The sequence below is a fragment of the Balaenoptera physalus genome (genome assembly GCF_965194825.1).
Source record: "Balaenoptera physalus genome assembly, chromosome: 8".
Lineage (NCBI taxonomy): Eukaryota > Metazoa > Chordata > Mammalia > Artiodactyla > Balaenopteridae > Balaenoptera > Balaenoptera physalus.
The window spans coordinates 88810028-88827527 of NC_138887.1; the positions used below are offsets into that span (position 1 = coordinate 88810028).

Consider the following 17500-nt stretch of genomic DNA (forward strand, 5'->3'; position numbering starts at 1 on the left):
CCGTGTTTGTGATACGAAAAAGTGTATCAGAACTGGTTTTAATAAACCTTTTAGATTCTCTCCAGTGTCCTATAATAATTGTACTAGCAGTCCTCTACAAATTCTTAGTACTACTAACATTCCCTTGGGAGTATAGCGGTGTCTAAGATGAGTCTCCATCTTATAGATCATTATCACAGTTTGGTTTGTATGGTCCAATAAGAATATTCATGATGGAACACGTTGTCATAATTTTTACTACTATTACAGGTCTCTAAACCATTTATGAACTGTAGTCAAGATATTTCCCGTTTTTATAAACCGTAAAATGCAAAGTTTAACTGTTAGACACAGTTTACATAGAAGCCGGTAAAGTGTAACTTTTTGCCTGTCTTATAAATCAGTGTAATTACATATTCAACTTTAATTACTGGTGCGTCTGTATTGGCAAGGTTTATATGTTATATTTTATGCAAGACTACGATTCCTATTAATATTTAGCAGCTAACTATATCATTAATTACTCTAAAATCTTTCCCCTACCATCTTTTTAATGGAGCTGAGAGAGTAGATGTATTAAAAATTGATGTATTGTGGATTTCAGAAATGTGTATGACACTTGAAAAAATGCCTGGTCTTATTCAGTAGGCCAAGCATATCAGTTTCTTGTTTACTAAAAAGTATGGACCCTGCTAGAACTTCGAGTTCAGGAGGAAAAGTTAGAATCTGAATCCTGAACAATCCATTCAGTTGTTAGAATGAGTTTTAACTTAATGTCCATACTTCTGAGAGTTAAACATCACATACTTCTAATTTCAGGTTATTGAGGTAAGAATAGTACTTCCTCTCATTCTTACATTTTCCTCCCCTATTTTTGTACTAAATATCTAGTCAGAGGCCTGAAAGAGAAATATGGTCTTTCTAGCAGCCTATTTCCATTTGACCTTTCACCGGATATTATTTTTGTTGATTTTTGAGACATCTCATTCTATTTGACATATTAATGTCTTTAAGACCATGTGCCTAATTGCTTTATAGCACTTTTACTCTATCACCTTTGTGAAAAACACACGGTGAACATTAATATATTTTATCAGGTTCCAAACCGTTACTTTTTCAAAATGGAAAAATTTGTCTTTTAGAAGTGTCTTTAGATGTGTTAAATAATACAAAAGAAGTAATAAAACTTGAAGTAGAGAGAACATATGAATATATGCTCCTGAGAGTAGCAGTACTCTAGCACAAGAAAAGTGAGCAATCCAACAAAAGTGTTTATATCCCTGCTTTATCCTCTCAGCCATGCAGTGGGTAGCTTGAGGCCTTTGACTTTCAGCCATTCTCCTGAGGATGCTCGCTCCCTGTATCAAATGCTAAAACAATAAAACTTTAAAGAGCCAACAAGAGTTAGATACTGTTTTCCCCCTTTAAAAAAGACCAATTTCAGAGAAATGAAAGGTATTCGTAATAAAAGTGTTTAAGCTATTAATGCACCTCCTTGCACTCCTATATGATATATAGGGGTTGTTATGAACGATATATAGAGGGTATGTAGGGAGGTGGTTTTTAAAACATATGTGTCCAGTGATAAGGATATTAAAATAAAAAATGAATGATTCAATATGATAGTTTATTAAACATTGTGTTTTAGAACCTGAAATAATAATTGGGCTAAATTACAGCATTATTAGGTTACTGGTATTTTTCGTTTGGCAATTGCTATTTTCGATTTTTTCATTGTGTTATTTAGTTACACTTTAATTATAAAAATACCTCAGAAAAAATAGTGTGTGTAAAACAATATATAAAAATTGTATATTTAGTGCCTGATGTAGTGCCATTATGGGCTTAGAAAACTAAGATGTTCATAGACAATATAGCGTACATTTTATGCTTATATGAATTAGTGCATGTGAAAAATATTTATGTGTTTTTTCCATAGAGAGATAAAAGGAAAGCTTCCCTCGGCTTTTTGGAAATAGATTTCAGAAAAGACAAAAATTGGAGGAAGACCAAATCTTGTTTTTTCCTAAATTATATAAATTATAATCATGTTTAATTATCTTGCAGAATACTGAGTCAACATTCTCTCTTTGAATCTGTTTCTGCTGCTGTCATTAACATTTTGTATGTTGGATGTCAAATATTATTGATGGAGTGTCACTTCAGTATTCTATATCTTCATCTTTATAGAGTTTTAAGATGCTTGGACTTAAAAGGCATTTTATGTACATTATTAGACAAAGGAAAATGTTATCTAATTCTCTCCATCAAAATTTGTCTGCGTATAATTGAATGCACTTCAAAGTACTTTTTGAAAATTAAGCAGAAGTGAAAGAATTTTTTTACATTTCAGTAGCATAGTCATGTGTCCTGAAATGAAATCATGGTACTGGTCCTTGTTGTCATTGGTCGGGGGAGGGGAGGGAGTAAGTTAAGCTGATGCAACTGTTGGCAAGAGGCAGAGGGGCCTAGTGGTATTAGTATATGAGCTCTGGTGACAGACTGTGGTGGTTCCAATCCCAGATTTAGCACTTAATAGCTGAGTACGATTTATTTGTTTCCTCAGTTTTCTCAGCTGAAAGTGAGGTAAGTCATAATACTATGTACCTCATAGGATTCTTGCAAATAAAACAAGTGCCTGGAATATAATAATTGCTCCCTGTGTCCCTCATAGTGCCGTATTCAGAGTTACTGATTTATATTACCTCTTGTAATACCTCATTACTGCTGTAAAGGAGACCATAAACAATATAAAAATATCTTGCATTTTAATACATTTTTTGTAGGCTCTCCATAACTGTGTGGTTACTTTCTTTGATAGTCAGTCCCTTTGCTTTTCCTCCCACCTCCTCTTATAATTCATGAAGCAGATCCATAAGAAGTGAAAGAACGTGAGACAGGAATTTATGGTAGGGAGCACCTTACTCAGACTCAAGGAGATAAGAGATTTTTGAGATAAGAAGAAGATGTTATCTGAGGTTGGAGGCAACGAATAATCCAAATAGAATAATATCAACCCAGAACAGGAGCTCACGATATGTGCCTGGAGAACATTGCATATGAGGTTTGACAGGAATGTAGAATATATGAAAGGAGACCAGACTGTTGAATGCTTTAAATGTCAAGCTATGGTGTTTATTTTGATCAGTATGGAACTTACTAATGTTATAAGCTTGGGTTTCACATGACCAGAGATGTGCTTTAGGAAGAGTAATCTGAACGTGTACTGAATGAACCATGCCTGAATGAAACTCAAGTGAGGTAGGATATTCTGGAGTTGGGAGAGACTGGAAGCAGATGAGTCCTTGCAGGATGTAGTATCTGACTTAAGTACAAGACAGCGAGTGGAGAGCAAGGAATCCATACAAGAAGTGCTGTGGAGAGAAATACAGAACAAGACCACTGACTGAATGCTGGGGACAAAGAGGAAAATTAGGAAAAATCATAGCAACTGTAAAAGCCCGTGAAGAGAAATAGAGGGCAGAAGAGGACAGGCTCAGGGGGGAAAACGGTGATGAATTCAGTATTATCCTACTTGCTGAATCCAAGAACGTAAATGCCCTTAGATTCAGGAAACAGCAAAACTGAAACTGTTTCTTCATTTAGTCTTTTTATTCAACTCCAGAATAGTAAAATAAAGAAGTATTCCTGAGGTTGATAGAAAAGATGTTTTGAAGCTTTGGAAGAGTAGAATAACTATGGTTTAGTGCTTCTCATAAATTATTTTTAGAGAACAAGAGAGGCCAAATTATCATCCATATTCTTCATTTTGACGCTCCATATGTAACACTTCCCCGCGCTGTGGCTTTCCCTCTTAGAGTGCCCTGAATGAAGGCTTTTGCCAAACTAGTGCATTTATTTTGCCTTAACTCTTTGCCTTTCTTCCCTTTCCTTTTTCATTCTCCTCTCTTACCTAAATTCTACCTTTCCTTAAGGGCCTCATCCTATTTTTCCAGGAGGCTTTCCCAAGTAATTTTGCAGTCAGGACCTACCCTCTGCTCCACATTTCTGAAGAGCTGGCTGCTTGTATCATTATCAGGAACTAACGCGGTGTGTGTGTGTGTGTGTGTGTGTGTGTGTGTGTGTGTGTGTGCTTGCACATGTGCATGCTCATTTTGCAGTTATCTCTGGCTTAATGGCAGGTCCCTTAAGGACAAAGACTATATTTTAGACATATTATAGCATATGAAACCCCTAACACATTATACCATACAAAGTAAGCACTCAATAACCATATGATAGTGATTATGAAGAATCAAATGGGAGGTGACAGTTAATGAGAAATGGTTTGACTTCACGAGGTAATCTCTCCAAAAGTACAATCCAGGATTCTCTTAGAACTCTGAAGAAGGGAGAAGAAGAGATTTTTAGGAAGAAGAGATAATGAAATAGAATGCTAGCTAAGAGATCTTTCTAAATATTGGCAGAGTGTGTTTGTGAACTTTTATTTTTAATTTTAATTATTTAGTTAATATGTATTTTATAATTGTCCAGAGTTATGTCAATAGCAAGTGATAGACCTTCACCGCATTCGTGATTATCCTCCCAGACCTTGTTAAATTTTATTTATCTTGTTGAAGGTGAAATGAAAAAAAAAATTATTGCGATTAATACAGTATTAATCAGATGTATGTTCAAGAGGATTTTAGCAGAAAGTAGGACAGGGTAAAGTCAGGTGGAATAATACAGATTTTACCTAATAATTTTTTGAAATTGTTTTGACTCTTTTCGATCAAGTAGATTTCTACAGTTTATTTTCTGCTGCTATTGTAAGAGATCTAGACCCATCATGGTCTGAACAAAAGTAAAGAATACTTCCTGTAAGAGTCTAAGTATCATTACAATTTATAATACTCTTCCCTTCTGCACCTCAGCGCCAATATTCCCTGATTACCTGACTTTTCAGAGTTTTATAGATTATGGATAAAATTACTTTAGATTCCTATTTTATACCGGTGTTTGCCTCTTATAAAAACTACCTGAAGAGTTAGGATTGATGCTATGTTCAGGTGGAAATAATTTGAACTTACTTTCTTCTCCCATGTGTTAGACTTAAATGAATGAGAAGAGAAGAAAACGTTTGGAGAAGACCTGGAAGGTGAACTCACACTGGTAGAATCAATCCATTTCCTGTCTCCTTCCAAACCTGAGGCAAAAAGAGAAATTTAATGATGTACCCGCCATATTTAGTTCAAATCAGTTGTTTCTTTTTTATTAAGCAATTGTTTCTCCTCACTCTCAGTAAGTTGGCTCAGGTTTGCCTTTTCTTTCTCTTATGAAAATGTTAAATGAGGTTCCCATTTTTATGTTTTCAAATTTTGTTTCTAGAGATCAAAACGAACGTTCTTCCTGAGCTGGTTTTGTATGGAGGGCTCCACGCACAAAGCCTTCCATTGTCATGCCGTTCCCCTTTCTGATTATTAGGGTCTCCTACTGTTGAGTTTTCAGATCATTTCTTACGTGTCATTCCTGAATCCTCTTGGTCTCCGTGCCATTTCAAAGTTCTACTTGCTAATATTCTATATTAGTTGCAGGTGATTATTTTTTCTGCCTCTTATTAAAGCAAATGTTTGAAGTTTGCGAGTTAATGAGCTTCTGTATAGAATCAGAATGTTAATATGGCTCATGTAAGACTAGAAAGTATATTTGTTGTGTTCTTCGAAGCCAAAACTTTAGGGTAAGGAAATCAAGGTCTGCGGCATTGCACAAAAGGAGTAGTGTAGTGTTATTCCAGGACTGCAATGGAGATCACATTAATCTTTTTTATTAACATGTTGAATGCACATTCCACACGCCCCAGAACTTTCTATGCATTGCATGTCCCAGTCAGTCATCTTTACAACATCCTCTGCTTCTTGAGAACCTCAGTTCGTTATATCATTCCAATGATAAACTTTAGCCTCTCCTAGCAATAATACTTTGCAACCAAAGACAGCTAAAAGGGACTGCTAGATGCCCGTTTTGTGCAACAGTATTGAAAATCTAATATAAATTATGAAGTGTCACGAAACATAATGAAAATGTTCAAGTATATAATATTACCTTTCTTCCTTCTATTCTCTGTGACTGCCTTAAAATTTAAATTGCTGTTTGTAGGCACATGTAGAATTTGCAGACCCTACACCTTTGGTTGGTGATATTTTATATAAAATCCCTACAGATCTTAGATCTTTCTGTGGACAAAAGCATTTGAAATTGGAGTGGCTCTGTATATCAGAGGAAAGCAGTTGAAAGTGACTGACAACTTGAACAAGTGGAATGCTCATTGTTTTCATGCCTGTTAAGCCTGCACTATTTTTGCTGATATTTTGGATCATTAAGTTGCATTAAGAAGATCTCTAAACATAAAAGCATATTTTTGCTTTACATGTCTTCACAGATTTTTTAATTCACAATTTTTCATTTATCTTTAATTTTTTTTTCCTAACATTTCTGGGCCTCATAATTTTCATTCTGATTTAATTCTATTTTTATTTAACCTCTAAACTTTTTTATTAACTTTGCTAGTTAGCTTTGAGATCTCTTTCCAAAGTGATGGTACAGAACTTATGACTATGCCAGCTCTTTATTATCTCTTTTTTTTTTTTAAGTGCTACAAGTATGGCTCAGTAGCCGCTGTTCTTTTTTACATTATTCCAGTCCCCGTATGTGGCACTTACAGCTCATTCTAGTTCCTCCTAATAAAAAGATCCTCCCAGAGATACAGTGCCTTCAGCTAAAAAGTGCTGTATCCCCACCGTGCCAATAGTGGAAATTTGTGGGTTCCTGTAGGGTTTTAAAGGATTTTTATAGAACTATACAGATGGTATTTAAGTTTTGTGTTATGAATCCCCGCAATTTAGGCAAAGGGTGTCAGAAAACTTTTAGGTGACAGTATTGTAGCTAACTGCTTCTGTTTTATATCTAAAGAAGATACTTTGTTAGAAGGTACATCTTCCTTTGCACTAACACTATTTGAGACTTAGAAATGTTCTTTCGCTGAGGGTCAAAAAGTAATTGACTGAATTGTTTAAAAATGAATATTGTTATTCAGTATTTTTTCCTTCTAGTATCAGGGGGAAATACCATAGTACCATGTATACCCATATGGTATTTTAACTTCAGCTTTTGACATAGGGCTTAGGGAAGTGGCTGTCTATTTGGTGATATGGGTATTTTATGACTAAAGATATTTATTATGTAAAGTTAACGATCACTTCAGAATATTACTTAATGTGAAGATACTTTACATAAGAAATTATATTTTAATATGTGTTAAAATTATATGCATTTTGACTACTTTGGGAGAATTTTAAACTGACCTTTCAAATAAGTACAACAATGTATTTAAAAACTTTGACACCAATAAACACAGTTTAAAACTTTATCTCAGGGTTCCTACATTCCATAAGTAGTTTCTATCATTAGGATAGAATTAAACAATTTATATAAGCAACAGATGACCAAATAATTTCACATAACTAGTGGAAACTGACATTCTTCAGTTTGCTCAACATTATCTTAATCTTTGAGCACTGAAAATGGTGTAACATCAGCAAGACATTTAAAAGGCAGGAACAGAAGTAATCATTGGTCACATAATGTTATCTAGCTCTTGATAAAGTCACCATTTGCAACACTAAATCTCAGGTCCCTTTTGTTAATTAGCAGGTCAGAGAAGACATAATCCACTAGATTTAGAATAAAAGATATTGTTTTTACTCCCTATTCCATTCTCGTGCTAAGAACTAACAGAGCATAGCTAAGCACAGTTCAGGAGGAAACTGCACATTGAGTCAGTCCTGTGGTTTAATTTGAGCAAAGGAATAGCTCCAGCAGAGCAGTCAGTCTCAGAGATTAGATAGACCTAATGACACGAACCATATGTAATCCTGGTGAAGAGCCATCTCTGTCAAGATATCCAAGAAACAGCTTCGCCAGGAGCAAGCAGTGAACGGGCAGCATCCCATCAGGGAAGCTTGGCAAAGGAAATAGACAACAGTCCAGAAAAGATGGGTGAGCCATGTCAGCGAGGGCTGCCCAGAGCCATACTATAGCCCAACTATAGGACTTTGAGGTCCTGATCTTCAAGGAATCAGAACCCTAATTATCAATGAGAAATTAGAGAGAAACAGGAACATATACTTTGTGTACCATATGCCCATCCTGACATTTCTGACTGAAACTTGGTCCAAGGAACAAGGCAAAAACGATTTTTGGGTGAATGGTTCAAAGGAGTTTTGGAGCAGCAGCAAAGCTGACTTAATGGCCAAATGTCAAGATGTAATTTAGATTTTCTTTTATTTCTCTGACCAATAGATTAGAAATATAAAAGTCCTTAGATCTATACCGGAATGGTTATTGAAAGCTACCATTTATGAGACACAAAATGGAATGGTACCAATTGTATCTCAATGGGCAACTATTTTGATTCTGAGATTGAGCACAGTATATTTGTACTCCTCAATGATCAAAGTAATTACATTTATATTTTCATTTTATTACAGCTGTTCTGATCACATCTATTTTATAAATCAAATGGTAAATCTTAAAGAATTTAATTGTGCTTTTTATAATCAGCACTACAGCAAAACTATGTGAAATCATTTGGGAGTGAGCCTCCAAATCATGTAAAATCCAGTTTCTTTAAACAATATTGTATAAATTTGAATAAATTATAATATAATGTTGAAGGTAAGGACAAGAAATCTTAGAGAAATTTCATATACATATATATGCATGTGATTTGTAAAATTAGGTTGCATTAACCTTAATCTACCTTTTTGTTATATTTCTTAGAACTTCTGTTGACTTTAAATGGAACTTTGGAACTCTGCCTTGGGGTCAGATCTTTTGGGATGTAGAATAGAATTATAAAATGCATTCTTAAGAATGGCAGTGTGTAGCTTAGAAGAGAAAATGTTATTACAATTATCAGAATATAATATTCCTTTGCAATCAAACACTTAAATGGCTGCATTTTCTAGAAAGTAGAATATGGGAGTTACAAGATTTATTAAATATATTAGTATTAAAGTTGTATTCTGACTTCAAGATGAAAAATTAAAATTTATTTGGCTGTTTGTCCTTAGCCACAGTGAAAAGGTATGAGAAACTTTGTAGGGCATTTTCTAATTACATTCTGAATAAAGCAAACTAAACAAGGTATATATGGCATGAGGACTCCAATTTTTCTATCCTCTTTTAATGGTTGTACATTTCTGAGAGGAGGAATATTTTCCTTTACATCCATAAATAAGCAGGATTTTTATCTACTGAACTGGAATAATGGTTCTGGGTACTGTCCTAATGGCAACTATGTGCAAGCTCATCCAAATCAAAAGGAAGGTCAGTTCGTTCAACATAAGAATGTCTGTGGTAAATGTTAATTTACAAGAGAGAAAACAGTCTTGAAAAACAATAAAATTTGAAAAATATTGAATCATAGTAGTAAAGATCTGTTTTATAATTTCTTAATTGATAAAATAAGAGCTAATTTATCATTTCTAGTTGTTTTTAATTATTTGACCTTCTTATTCACTTCTGTACACAAGAGAATTAAATATTTCTCTAACGTGTGCTTAAATTTAGAATATAAAATTCTAGATTTTAGTGAAAGAAATCAGAATTATCATTTCAAAAGAATAAAATCATAAATAGGATTAATTAAATAATTTCTTAATGACTATATAAATAACTTCAGTTGTTTAATTACTCACATTAGCCTAAGATCATTTCTCATTTTAAAAAGTACTTGCAAAATGTTTTCTTTTAAAAGTAAACTTCTCCATTTAAAACTTTAGTTTCATTTTTTAGGTTATTTCTGTGATATGTTAAACTAAAATACTTCCTAAATAAAATATTACTCTAAAAGTTACAAATGTTTAATTTAAGAAATGTGAATTGTTTCTCATTTCAACCTGACTTTGTACAAATGGAGATACCTAAACTTGCAGTTTCTATAAATCTACCATTAAATTCCAAATATAATTATATCATTTCCTTGTACATATACTAGAAGGAAATGAGTAAAATTGAATTTCCACAATCTCCATTTTTCATATGCTTTCTAAATGAGCATCAATTATTTTACCAGTTTCCCTGTGAAACGTCTTTGGAAATAAAATGACTTTTTAAAAATGTTGTATTTGATGTGGTTATAGCTTCCAGGATAGCTACTCAAAAATAACAAACAAAACCAAAAACTGAGCCTCATGAAACTAAATCTTCCATTTTAACAAAGGAGTCTGTGTTTGTATTTTGGAATCCATTTTACATCTCCAAAACAATGATACTTATGTGGTAAGCGTGAAGGTTTTGCCATTGGCAAATTTGAACTAATTGAATAAAAATTTATTCAAACACATATGAAATTACAAAGTACTAATCATACACTTTGATTTTTAAATGCTTATAGTAGTTATCATTTATTCATTCAACGGCTTTGTGCCAAGTACTAAATAGACATTGTAGACAGTTAAAAGGAAGTCTCATCTTCTCTAAGTATTTCCTTTTAATTACAAAATTTTTGATGTTATTTTGTGAGTCAAAACCTATGCAAATCAATGGATAGCCTTAGCCTATAGCGATACTAAGTCTATTCTGATATTTTTTAATGTCATTAATCAAGAGTTAAGATATAACAATATATGAGATAAAGAAGAATTTGTATGATTGTAAACATTTTCTTTTAGAGTTAATCAATGTATCCCATGTAGGTTAAAGGTATACAAACTAAATTAAGTAGAAGTATCAAGAAACTTAAAAGGCAGGAACTTGAATAAATCGGTATTGAGTAGGAAATAGATGCGTGGTTTAAGGTCTACAAATATTTCAGTACGTTCAATATGTTTCTCAATGTACTGTATATATAAATTCATTTTACTGGATAAAGATTGCTATATTGGGCCAAATAAAATTAATTTCCATAGTAAAACTGAAGCATGAAGGCCTTAATGCTTTTTCTGAGGATAGGTTTTTGACTATTATCTGGGGAGTAACATTTTTTATATTAATGATCCGCAGTTACTGATAGAAGCATGTTATATCCTTCAGGTATGCTAGGGCAATTATTCTTATAGGATTTTTAAGATGTATCATGTCACCTTTTTAAGATGTATCATGTATCATGTCTCATGTATCATGTTTATTACTATTTTTCAATAAGTATATGTTATTTAATGTATTTAACTTTTTCTCAAACAACTAGGATTATCTGAAGAAAGATATAAGGGGGTCTCCTAAAATGAGTAAATCACATAAAAACAATTTTACCTAGTCTTACCTTTAGTCTTGACTTGTAAATGTTTGATTAAATTAACTTTACATTGCCTGAAATCGCCCATATTGTAGAGATGAGCCATTAATTGTAAGTTTTTCTTCACAGCATTTGTTGATATCTATCATAACATTTAAGACTTAAAATTTTTATCATCAGTATTAATAAATATTGTATTTATGAAGGGCCCAATCAAATTTACATTGTGCCACTGAATTACTCATAAATGATGACACTGTATAACTCTAAGATATTGCTCCCAAATTCCTGTCCAGTTTCATCCTGTAGGTAATCCTCTCTAGGAAGATTGCCCTGCCAAGGCAAAAGAATGATCTATTCTCTTGGTGATATCTAAATAAAGAAACACCATTGTGAGTCTATAGTCTAACATCTATTGACTTAAACATGTTTTGAATATCTCAGTTTCAGAGAACTTTATTCATAGTACTTCCTTATTTTAAAGAAAAAATAGGAACAGTTTATAGGATCTTTTACTTAGTCTTAATTAAGGAGAAAATGAAGACAATTTACATTTCTCTAGAGAATATACAGTGTGATCACAATCTAAAAAGGTAAAGTTTTCCATTTTAATTTGACTCTGCTGTAGGGTGTTGGCAACAATAACATTTCTTCTGCCTTTCATTGGTGCCTTGGGTACTTATAAATTTCACAACTAAAGGAGCAACACATTTCTTTAGGCAACAAATCAGTCTATTAATGTAGCTAGTCCTCTCTTTGTGTTTTTGGTATATACCATTATGAGGGTGGGCTGTAACACTGAGCAATTAAACTAGAGCATAAAAACCAACTGCTACTTTGCATTTCCTTCTGGTAGAGGCTTGGCAGGTTGAATGGAGCAGAGATGTTTCATTCATTTAAGTTGAATAAACATTTCTTGAGCACCTATTATGTGCGACATAGTCTGTTGGAAACTGGCAGATGATCTGTTATCTACAAAGAGGTAGAACTCTAATCCAGGGATGGATATGTACGAAGATACCAAGTAAAGGAAGGAAGAGAGTTATAACCAAATTGCAAATTAAGTGTACACATGCACATGGAGAATCATGAAAGTCTTCATGGAGGAGATAGCTTTGAGTTATGCTTAACATGAAATCAATTTTTAGGTTGAACTTTATGAAATTATTGATATTTGACTGGGTTTTTTTTTTGCTTACAGAAATAGCAGTCTTAAACCTTTCAACCTAACATTAAGCAGAGATGAGGAAAGAGAAGATAGATACAAAGGATTTGAGGGTATGAGCAAATGTGACTAAGATATAAAGCATGAGTCTCATTCAGAGAATAGATCATTCTTTTGCCTTGGCATGGACAATCTGCCTAGAGAGGAATATGTGTAGGATGAGACTGGACAGGAATTTGGGAACCATAGCTTAGAGTTCATTAATCTCTAAGCTGATGACAGGGTAGGGGCATTGAAAATTCACCAATTATTTGGAGATCCTTAGCAAGACCCTCAAGGGTATATGTTACCTACTTTTAAAAAGACTTACCCTTCTTTGCTACTCATCCCTGGATATACTGTATTTTTTCACTTGAAAAAGTGTCCACACTTTTTTTATGCCATTTTCCCTCAATATTCAGTTTTTTTTTTTTAATATTCAGTTTTAAAATATGTTTTTCTTTAAGATGACATAAGAACTCAGACTGAAAATTAAAAACAAAATTTCCAGAGATCAAGTATCAGCAGCCTTTATAAACGTGGGCATTGCTTCTGCTAGCAGCTTGATCACAATGAGGACTGTAGAGAAATTTGTTTCAAAATCTTCCCATCTTCTACTTTCTGATATCCAGGCATTCCAGGATCTGCTTCCCCTCTTCCTCGAGCGATTAAAATGACAAATATAAAGATTCATCAAAATTGAATGGGTTATGAAGAGTCATCATCTATTTTAACTTTTAGAATTTTTGACAGAGATTTAGGCTCTTCTATCTTCTTGGTAGAGTATAAAAGGGAACTATTTCACATACATATAAATTTAAAAGCAGTACATACAAAACTTTTTAGTCCACAACCAATAGCCTTAATTCTTCACTTCTCTCCACGTTTCTAATCCTGCTACCTTATTCCTGACCATCATGACCTTATTACACTGTTTTAGTAAACTCCTAGCTGGTTACCTTACCTCCAGTGGCCTACATCCCATCTACGTTCTGCAAATTAATCCTCCTAAAACTCTTCTATCTTTTCACTGCCATGCTCAAAAACCATCAATAGCCCTTCAGCTGGCAGAGAATAAATTTTAAACTCCATAAATGCAACTCAAGGGCCCTTCACCATCTGACCTTGTTCTGCTTTCTAACATATTTCTTTATCACCAACCCTCCTTTCCCCATGGCCTCTACACACTCTCAGGATTCCTACAACACATATAAAATTCTCTATTTTTCCCATTTCCACTCAGAATGCCCTTTTCCTCAACTCTGCGTAATGAACATTTTCATATATTTCAAAGCCTACGTGAAGTGACACCTTCCTCCGTCATAGATCATTGACTGAATGCATTGCCAGAATTTTTCTCCCCTCTTTCATAACACTTTGTCTGTTATGGTATGGATCACATTCTGCTTGGCATCGAAGTTACTTGTGTGTATGTCTTACTTCCTCTATTAGACTGAAACTGTATGAGAACAGGAACCATTTTCTATATCAGCCCCTAGACCAGTAGTTTGCAAATAATGTTTGTTGAATTGATTTTTTCACTTCTAGCAAGAAGTAATGTTTATCCTTGTAGAAGTACTTCCATTTCAGCTACTGACTTTCAACCTTTCTGTCAGGAAGTATTAACAGACTTTTATGTCTCTCCATCACTGAATACTTTCCCTCTAACTATCTAAAGAAGTTCCAGATAGCTTTCTAATTCTCCTAAGTGTAAATTACATCAAATTAGGAGGTTGGCTATTCCTTCTTCAAGCAAGAAATTTAAATCACTGCTTTTCTGTAGTAAATAGTAGGTAGTGGACTTGGAATAGTTGAATTGGAAATCTTGTGTTTCATGGACAGAACAATTTTTAAACTGTTCACAATTCATTCCTGGATTCTCGTTTAAATGAACACTCATTATCTACCAAATGGATAATTTGCTTTCAAATCAAAGATGAAGTTACTTCCAAATCCACTTAAAGGAATAGGACGTATTTTATCAGGTTTAGAAGAACTACTAAAGTGACTGTCAAGGTAAATATGTCTACCTGCTGTCTCTGCCCTTCTGTGCCAGAAGTTTGTACTCTTCTGTGATAACCTAGATGCCTGGTATGTATTAGGTGCCCAGTAAACAAATGAAGTGCTGGGGAGATTATCCAATCCAGACTTCATAGACTCCTGCCTTAAGATACGTTACAAATAAGTCGATTTATTATCCTTTATTCAAGATCTCACAAATGAGACAATAAGAAATCAATTATTCCACTAGTTTTTTTCTTTTTGTTCATAAGTTAAGAAAAAAAAAAAAAAAAGAAAAACCTAAGTCCTCAGTTTCAGTAGTTTCATTCTATTTGCTCAAAGTAGCTTCTACTTTACTTACTATTAAGGGCTCTATTAAGGACTGCCGCTTAATCTGTAAGACACCTCAAATCGAAACTGAAAGGAGTCGTGCATAAATTTCAAATCAGGGAGGAAAAATGGCATGATGAATATCCAAACCACCCACAATATATCTTCTTCAAACCCAGAAAGAGTTTTATCACCAGGATAGATAGTCAAGAATTTCTCTCGTCTGTCCATCTGAACTTGTTCTTCCTTTACTGTCTTTAATGAATTCCATTAGGAGTATAGATGCTTTGGGATCCTGCTTAGAGACAAATAATCTCTCCCAGCTGTTAACCCCTCCAGTATCACTTAATTGCTATTCCTCTTAGGACACTTATGGCTGGCAATTGTGTACATATTTGAGTACATACTTCTCCCATACCGGACTGCAACTTCTTTGATAGATGTTTAAATGCCTCCACAGTGCCTTATATCTAGAGGGTATGCAATAAACGCGTTAAATTAATCATTGGCAATAGGAGATAATGATAATGTTATTGGCTTTTCCTGTCTAAGTGAGATTGATGCTCTTTATGCCATTATGGACACAGGCGACTTGACTCAACCCACAGCATAAAAGAACTTTTGGCAGAAAATTTATTGTCTATCAGGCTTATATATATTGCTGTGTCTCTTAAAATTTCCGTATTTTAGTCAACTTTGAGTTCATCTATTTAAGGTTTCTCCAGCTGAATATATATTATCAGACTTCATAAACTTCAGTGTACATAGCACATGTGATGCAGGCCTGGACCATTCAATGCATGTATGTTAATGATTTCACTGACAAGTTATGATGAGGCCTGGGATGGGATGGCTGAGGAGTGTAAGTGCCGGGGCTCCGCCTACCGAACATTTCAACAATGGTCTTTCTACTTTGAAGTTTACTTTCCTCTGTTGATCTAAAAATGGTCAGAGACATGACCTGAGATTTTGGCTTAGTGCCTTAGTGTTCAGGAATGTGTTAGTAAATAATTCTTTGGAATAATTATAGTAATATGTTATGTTATTCTGTTCCTTTTATACCTTAAATGTACTTTTAAGGAAGTGTAGCTAGTCATTACTTTAATAGCCCTAATGCCTGGCATTTGTATGTGGGGCACTTATATCTTTGTTTTATGACTTTTCTGATATAGTAATAACAGTCTTAATTTGTAGAAGGGCTAAAATGTTTTTAGAGCTAATTAAGTTCATACGTTGTTTAAAAAGCAATTCATGTATTTATACTATAACTTCTTCCAAAAAAGGATTTAAGGTTGTAATTATATCATGACTGTATCTAACATTGATCACTTATGAGCCGGTCACTGTTCCAAGTGTTTTGCATACACAAAAAATCATTTACTCATAACTACTATGTAAAGTAGGTACTTTATTATCTCTGCTTTATGAATAAAGAAACAGAGGTACAGAGACATTAAGTAACTTCCCCAAGGTCACACAGCTAGGAAGTAAAGGAGCCAGTGTTTAAACCCAAGCATTTTATCCTCAAAGCTCACGGAATTCTTAAACACTATATTATTAACCACTTAACCACTGCTGCATGACTAAAGATTATAAATGAGGTGCCTAAATTATTCAAGATTACTTTATGCTACACTTATAAGTTAATCAAAATACTAAATACATAAAAATTATTGTATTAAATTATACCCTGTTAATTAAAAACCTTTATATGATTCAACTGGAGAAGAGGATATGTAAGGAGGAATCGGTGAGCGCTGCATAGACAGGGAGTTACTTTAAAGGGTTTCCTTTATTTTATTTGAATTGTCAGAGGAGTTTCTTTGGTGAAGGGGAGCATTTTTCCTAGGAGAAAATCTAATTATCCTATAATAGTGTAACACATGGTATCCTGAAGAATTTGGAAAAATGAACACTACCGAGATAGCCCCTTTTTTTCCAGAGATAAATTAAATGACCCTCATATCCTATAATGGGAGGAAGAAGGGAAAGATACTGCTAATGGCTGCGGAAGATACTAATTTCCCATTCATTCTGCAACCCACCAAAGGCATGTGGTTTCCTTGGGTTTCATTTCCTTTGAATTGGCATACAGGACAAGTGAAAACATGGAGCTCTCTGAGATCCAAAAGTGAGAAACCTAATATAAATGGAGATAATCATGATAGAATTGTATTTTTATTGAAAAGGATTCCACCAATGTATAGGCATAGGTACTATAACTTTCAAGCAATTTTATTCCCTGGGATGCTTCAACTTCTCTTGCTACATTTTATTTCATTTTTAGACATTGTATTGGTGGCAATCGGATATTTTTAGGAACTGAGCATTCATAATTATTGACTCTGGTTTTAGTTTATTTTAGTAAATGAGCAGCCTGACACTGTAGCCTTAAGGGAAAATTTCATTTACATCTTTCTCAGGTCTGATACCTTGTTCACAAACTAATTCTGAGCGAAAGGATTCTAAGAACACTTAATTCCAGAGAGAAATTTTCTCTTTTATAGTTGATACAAATGAAACTCTTAATGCCTTGATGGCACATCGTTTATTCAGTTAACACACATGTACTAGGTGCTTGCTATGGATATACAGCTCTCTTGATCTGTGAAGTTCATAGTCTAGTAGGCAAGACACAGTAAGCCACCACCAGAAAGAGTTCAGTACAGTACATGTGATGAAGGCAACGTGAGATAGCAAGAATAACCAGGTTCCAAGAAACATTCCAGAGGCCAGTTGTGTACTAGTCC

The 17500-nt window shown here is 34.0% G+C and overlaps 1 protein-coding gene across 13 annotated transcripts in view; it reads left to right on the forward strand.

The window, feature by feature from the left end:
* FOXP2 (forkhead box P2) overlaps positions 1-17500 on the forward strand; it is a 528558-nt gene that overhangs the window by 500974 nt on the left and 10084 nt on the right. The window lies entirely within an intron of this gene.